The sequence below is a fragment of the Acipenser ruthenus genome, chromosome 2, assembly GCF_902713425.1.
Source record: "Acipenser ruthenus chromosome 2, fAciRut3.2 maternal haplotype, whole genome shotgun sequence".
NCBI lineage: Eukaryota > Metazoa > Chordata > Actinopteri > Acipenseriformes > Acipenseridae > Acipenser > Acipenser ruthenus.
The window spans coordinates 57,031,873-57,037,971 of NC_081190.1; positions in this window are offsets into that span (position 1 = coordinate 57,031,873).

The following is a 6,099-nucleotide window of genomic DNA, read 5'->3' on the forward strand; positions in this document are numbered from 1 at the left end:
CTTTCCCTCTGCCTTCAAACAAGCCTCTATCACTCCCCTCCTCAAAAAACCTACCCTCGACCCCACCTCCCTTCAGAGCTACCGTCCTGTCTCCCTCCTACCCTTCCTCTCCAAAACCCTTGAGTAGGCTGTACACCGCCAGCTCTCTGCTTTCCTGTCCAACCGCTCTCTGCTCGACCCTTTACAATCTGGCTTCCACTCTGCTCACTCCACTGAAACCACCCTCCTGTCTGTCACTAACTCACTAAACTCTGCCCGAGCTGCCTCTCTCTCCTCTGTCCTAATTCTCCTCGACCTCGACCTGCTGCCTTTGACACTGTCAACCACTCTGTTCTACTATCCTCTCTCGCTGACCTGGGAATTTCTGACACTGCTCTGGCCTGGTTCTCCTCCTACCTCTCCAACCACACTTACCAGATAACCTGGCGTGGAGCAACCTCCACACCTCGCCCTCTCTCAACAGGAGTCCCCCAAGGGTCAGTCTTGGGTCCTCTCCTGTTCTCTCTCTACACCCGCTCCCTGGGCCCCCTAATCGCATCCTATGGTTTCTCATACCATTTATATGCTGATGATGCTCAGATTTTCCTCTCCTTCCCCATCTTTGACTCCACCATCCACTCCTGTATCTCTACCTGTCTGTCTGCTATCTCCGCCTGGATGCACTCGCATCACCTCAAACTCAACCTCTCTAAATCTGACCTCCTTTACTTTTCCTCCTCCTCCTCTGATCTCTCTATCTCTGTTCCTCTGGAATCTACCACACTCTCTCCCTCTTCCTCAGCTAAGAACCTTGGAGTCACCCTGGACCCCTGCCTCTCTTATTCCCAGCACATCTCCACTCTGGCACGCAATTGTCGATTCTTCCTGAGCAACATATGAAGAATCCGACCCTTCCTCAAAAACTACGCCACCCAGCTCCTAGTCCAGGCCCTGGTACTCTCCCGTCTAGACTACTGCAACTCCCTCCTGGCTGGCCTCCCTGCGTCCGCCACCCGTCCGCTCCAGCTCAACCAGAATTCCGCTGCTCGCTTGGTGTTCTCTCTGCCTCACTAACCCACGCAACTCCACTGCTCTGCTCACTCCACTGGCTCCCAATCACCGCTCTCATCCAGTTCAAGACTTGTACTCGCCTACAGATGCCTTGACCAGACTGCACCCAGCTACCTCCAGACCCTCATCCCTCCCTACACCCCCACTCGACCTCTCCGCTCCTCCTGCAGTAGAAGACTGGCTGTACCTCCTCTACGCTCTCCTGCCTCCAGAGCCCGCTCCTTCTCCACCCTCGCCCCGCAGTGGTGGAATGACCTTCCTACAGATGTCAGGACTGCCCAGTCCCTGACCACCTTCCGGCACCTCCTCAAGACTCACCTCTTCAGACAGCAACTGTAGAACTCCTCTTTTCCCTCTGGACACTTATCACTCTTCCTTAAATGCGCCTTACTTGCTCTTATCTGCTCCCTATTTTACTGCATTTAATCCTATACTTTAGAGTACTGTAAACTGTCACAAGTGTTATTTAATCTGTAGTATTTTGTATTTAATTATATCCTGATGTAACTATCACTGACACTGTTATCTGCTCCGTTATTGAATCGTATTTTGTCATATACTTGTACTCAAGGGCATAACTTTCTTTTGAACACTGAGGGGGACAATTCTTGAAACCAGCTAGCTGTCCTCGTGGGGGAAAGATGCGTCTGGAATAGTATTACTAGTATTATAGAGTTATGTAATAAAGAAATTAGTATTATAGAATAGAATTAATATTACGTAATGAAAAAGGTTAAATCATATGCAGATGCCAGGTGTTATGACTTATGAGCAAATCCTTTATAGGAACTCTACTAACAAAATATAGTCAAGCAAACATAAAATCATACTTCTGCTATACTATTAAAAGAACATGTTTCAATACACCATTTCAATGTTCTGAAACCCCAAAAGTGAGGTGTCAAAAGTGATAAATGGATATGTTATGGATGTGTTTCAAAACACTACTTTTGTCCAAGTGAACTTGTAAATGATGTATGAAACACCAGATCAGGTGCATGTAAGGAACTGGTGGCTGCCAATATAAATATGAAAGAAATTCCTTATGTCCGTCTTTTTCCGCTTGGCAGACGTGGACATTGTATTGCAGTCGCTATAAAGACCGGGGAAATTATGATTATGAGAACATAGCTAGCTCGCTAAAAACGTATATTAGCCAGATAGCTAATGTTAACTTACCATTTACGTTAACTAGCTAACATTCATGCCTGCTAGCTAAACAGGTTGAAAGAGGCATGCCGTTAGCTAACGTTAACGTTACAGTATTCTATTTAAAAACACAGAATTTGAACTTGATAACATTAGCTAATGGTACCTAGCCAGTTTCATTGTAGCATAGTTTAATGCCAACTCATGCATTTAGCGAACAAACGTAACGTTAAGTCGGTGAACGTTAGCTAGCTAGCTAACTATAATGCTGCCGGCTAGCAAAAGTTAACGACCTGATAAAATGCATGGTGACTCCACCTGATGGTTGTGTGGGATAGTATATAGTCGTGCACAACCCCGTGGGGGGGGGGTAAATAAACTCAAATATAAATATTATTATAATAATTATAACGGTTGTGTCACAAAAATAAATAAAGGTGAAATATTAAATAGTAGGGAGTCTAGGGACAATAGCACAGCCGGACTATATTCCGGTAAATAAGGCAGATAAAATAATCTCTCTCTCTCTCTCTCTCTCTCTCTCTCTCTCTCTCTCTCTCTCTCTCTCTCTCTTTATATATATATATATATATATATAGTACTGTGCAAAAGTTTTAGGCAGGTGTGAAAAAATGCTGTAAAGTAAGCATGCTTTCAAAAATAGACATGTTAATAGTTTATATTTATCAATTAACAAAATGCAAAGTGAGTGAACAGAAGAAAAATCTACATCAAATCAATATTTGGTGTGACCACCCTTTGCCTTCAAAACAGCATCAATTCTTCTAGGTATACTTGCACACAGTTTTTGAAGGAACTCGGCAGGTAGGTTGGCCCAAACATCTTGGAGAACTAACCACAGTTCTTCTGTGGATTTAGGCAGCCTCAGTTGCTTCTCTCTCTTCATATAATCCCAGACAGACTCGATGATGTTGAGATCAGGGCTCTGTGGAGGCCATACCATCACTTCCAGAACTCCTTGTTCTTCTTTACGCTGAAGATAGTTCTTAATGACTTTTGCTGTATGTTTGGGGTCGTTGCAGAATAAATTTGGAGCCAATCAGATGCCTCCCTGATGGTATTGCATGATGGATAAGTATCTGCCTGTACTTCTCAGCATTGAGGAGACCATTAATTCTGACCAAATCCCCAACTCCATTTGCAGAAATGCAGCCCCAAACTTGCAAGGAACCTCCACCATGCTTCACTGTTGCCTGCAGACACTCATTCGTGTACAGCTCTCCAGCCCTTCGGCGAACAAACTGCCTTCTGCTACAGCCAAATATTTCAAATTTTGACTCATCAGTCCAGAGCACCTGCTGCCATTTTTCTGCACCCCATTTCCTGTGTTTTCGTGCATAGTTGAGTCGCTTGGCCTTGTTTCCACGTCGGAGGTATGGCTTTTTGGCCGCAAGTCTTCCATGAAGGCCACTTCTGACCAGACTTCTCCGGACAGTAGATGGGTGTACCAGGGTCCCACTGTTTTCTGCCAATTCTGAGCTGATGGCACTGCTGGACATCTTCCGATTGCGAAGGGAACTAAGCATGATGTGTCTTTCATCTGCTGCAGTAAGTTTCCTTGGCCGACCACTGCGTCTACGGTCCTCAACGTTGCCCGTTTCTTTGTGCTTCTTCAAAAGAGCTTGGACAGCACATCTGGAAACCCCTGTCTGCCTTGAAATTTCTGCCTGGGAGAGACCTTGCTGATGCAGTATAACTACCTTGTGTCTTGTTGCTGTGCTCAGTCTTGCCATGGTGTATGACTTTTGACAGTAAACTGTCTTCAGCAACCTCACCTTGTTAGCTGAGTTTGGCTGTTCCTCACCCAGTTTTATTCCTCCTACACAGCTGTTGCTGTTTCAGTTGATGATTGTGTTTCAACCTACATATTGAATTGATGATCATTAGCACCTGTTTGGTATAATTGTTTAATCATACACCTGACTATATGCCTACAAAATCCCTGACTTTGTGCAAGTGTACCTAGAAGAATTGATGCTGTTTTGAAGGCAAAGGGTGGTCACACCAAATATGGATTTGATTTAGATTTTTCTTCTGTTCACTCACTTTGCATTTAGTTAATTGATAAATAGAGTGGTGTGGAGTGTAGAGTGGTGGTTAGGGCTCTGGACTCTTGACCGGAGGGTTGTGGGTTCAATCCCCAGTGGGGGACACTGCTGTTGTACCCTTGAGCAAGGTACTTTACCTAGATTGCTCCAGTAAAAACCCAACTGTATAAATGGGTAATTGTATGTAAAAATAATGTGATATCTGTATAATGTGAAATCTTGTACCAATTGTAAGTTGCCCTGGATAAGGGCGTCTGCTAAGAAATAAATAGTAATAATAATAATAAATAATAAATATAATCTATTAACATGTCTATTTTTGAAAGCATTCTTACTTTACAGCATTTTTTCACACCTGCCTAAAACTTTTGCACAGTACTGTATATAATACTAATTAAATTTAAAATGTATACAAAATAACGTGGTGGACAGGCGCTAACTGATACAGATAAGAGTCTTCCAGATGACGTGACAACAAAAAATAAAATAATACTCTAGGGGGATTTAACAAGCGTATATACAGGGGAATATAAAAATAAATTAGAATTTATAACCATGTTGGCTATATTAGAAATCACACCTATTTCGTTACACTAATTTTTGTTTCTCCTCTCCTCTCCGACGATCACCTCAGACTCGCACTCTCTTTTTGCGCTCGTGCTCAGTCCCGCCTCCCCATACTTTCTTTGTTCTGATACGCTGAGCACCAACATTCTTTTCTCCTCTGTCTGCTCTGTAATTTAAAGTAACCGTCACATACTTTATTGGGGGGACGGATACTTCTCCTTTAAATATTGGGTGGGACGTGACCCCCCCGTCCCCCACGTAAATTACGCCCGTGCTTGTACTTGCTAGAACTGAAGTCATTGTATTTATCTTGCTCTTAATTGTATTAATACTTGTACTGTGATTCTTGAAATGTATTTTTGTTTACGACTGTAAGTCACCCTGGATAAGGGCGTCTGCTAAGAAATAATAAATAAATAAATAAATAAATATTAAGACACCCACCATGCAGGTATCGCAGCGTCCCTAAACAATATGTTAAAACAAATGAGTTCTGCATCATATAAAAATGAGTTGATTTTGCCAGTGCTTGCTAGTCTATTAAATAGTTTGAAATTTAAAGCATTTTTGTTTCAGCTTTATTGTTAAAGTTTTCACATGTGGCAATACTGTCCTACAATTACTAAATTATATTGTGGTCATTCCACTGTGTTATTGTTAGTGAACAAGAGCTACGTTTTAAAACTGAGAGTTAGCAAATGCCTATCGTTAAAATGTACTGTAGCTACTAATCCTTTCCAATTACTGGTATCTTAAAATTAAGGACTATATAAGGATAATGCTGTAACTCATTTTTAGAAGGCCTTCTTTGTTCTTATCCAAGATGCTGCAGTGACATTGTAGATGGTATAACGAGTTACTGTAAATGAAATATTGTTTTAGAAGACATACTGTAGTTCATTAAGTAAAGATGTATTTGAATGTTTTTGAAATTAGAAGTAGAAATACAAAACTGTGGCATTTTTCTTTGTGAACGTGCTAAGCGATAAATGCCAATTCAAAAACCGTCAAAATCTACCAAGGTAGCAAATCTGTGAATTTAATACCAGCCAAAATCTCCCGTTATACGGTACATGTTTGCTCTGACATGTTTCTTTCAAAACTGCACATTTGAGACCTATATAATGAGTAGATCACATTTTATTAGCTGCAATTACTTTAAAGCAATTCGAAGATTGATTCCTGTCAATACTGGAAATCCGTGAACTTGCAGATTTGTGTTCAGATGCAAAAGGTTATGAATACACATAGGACAGTTTAATAA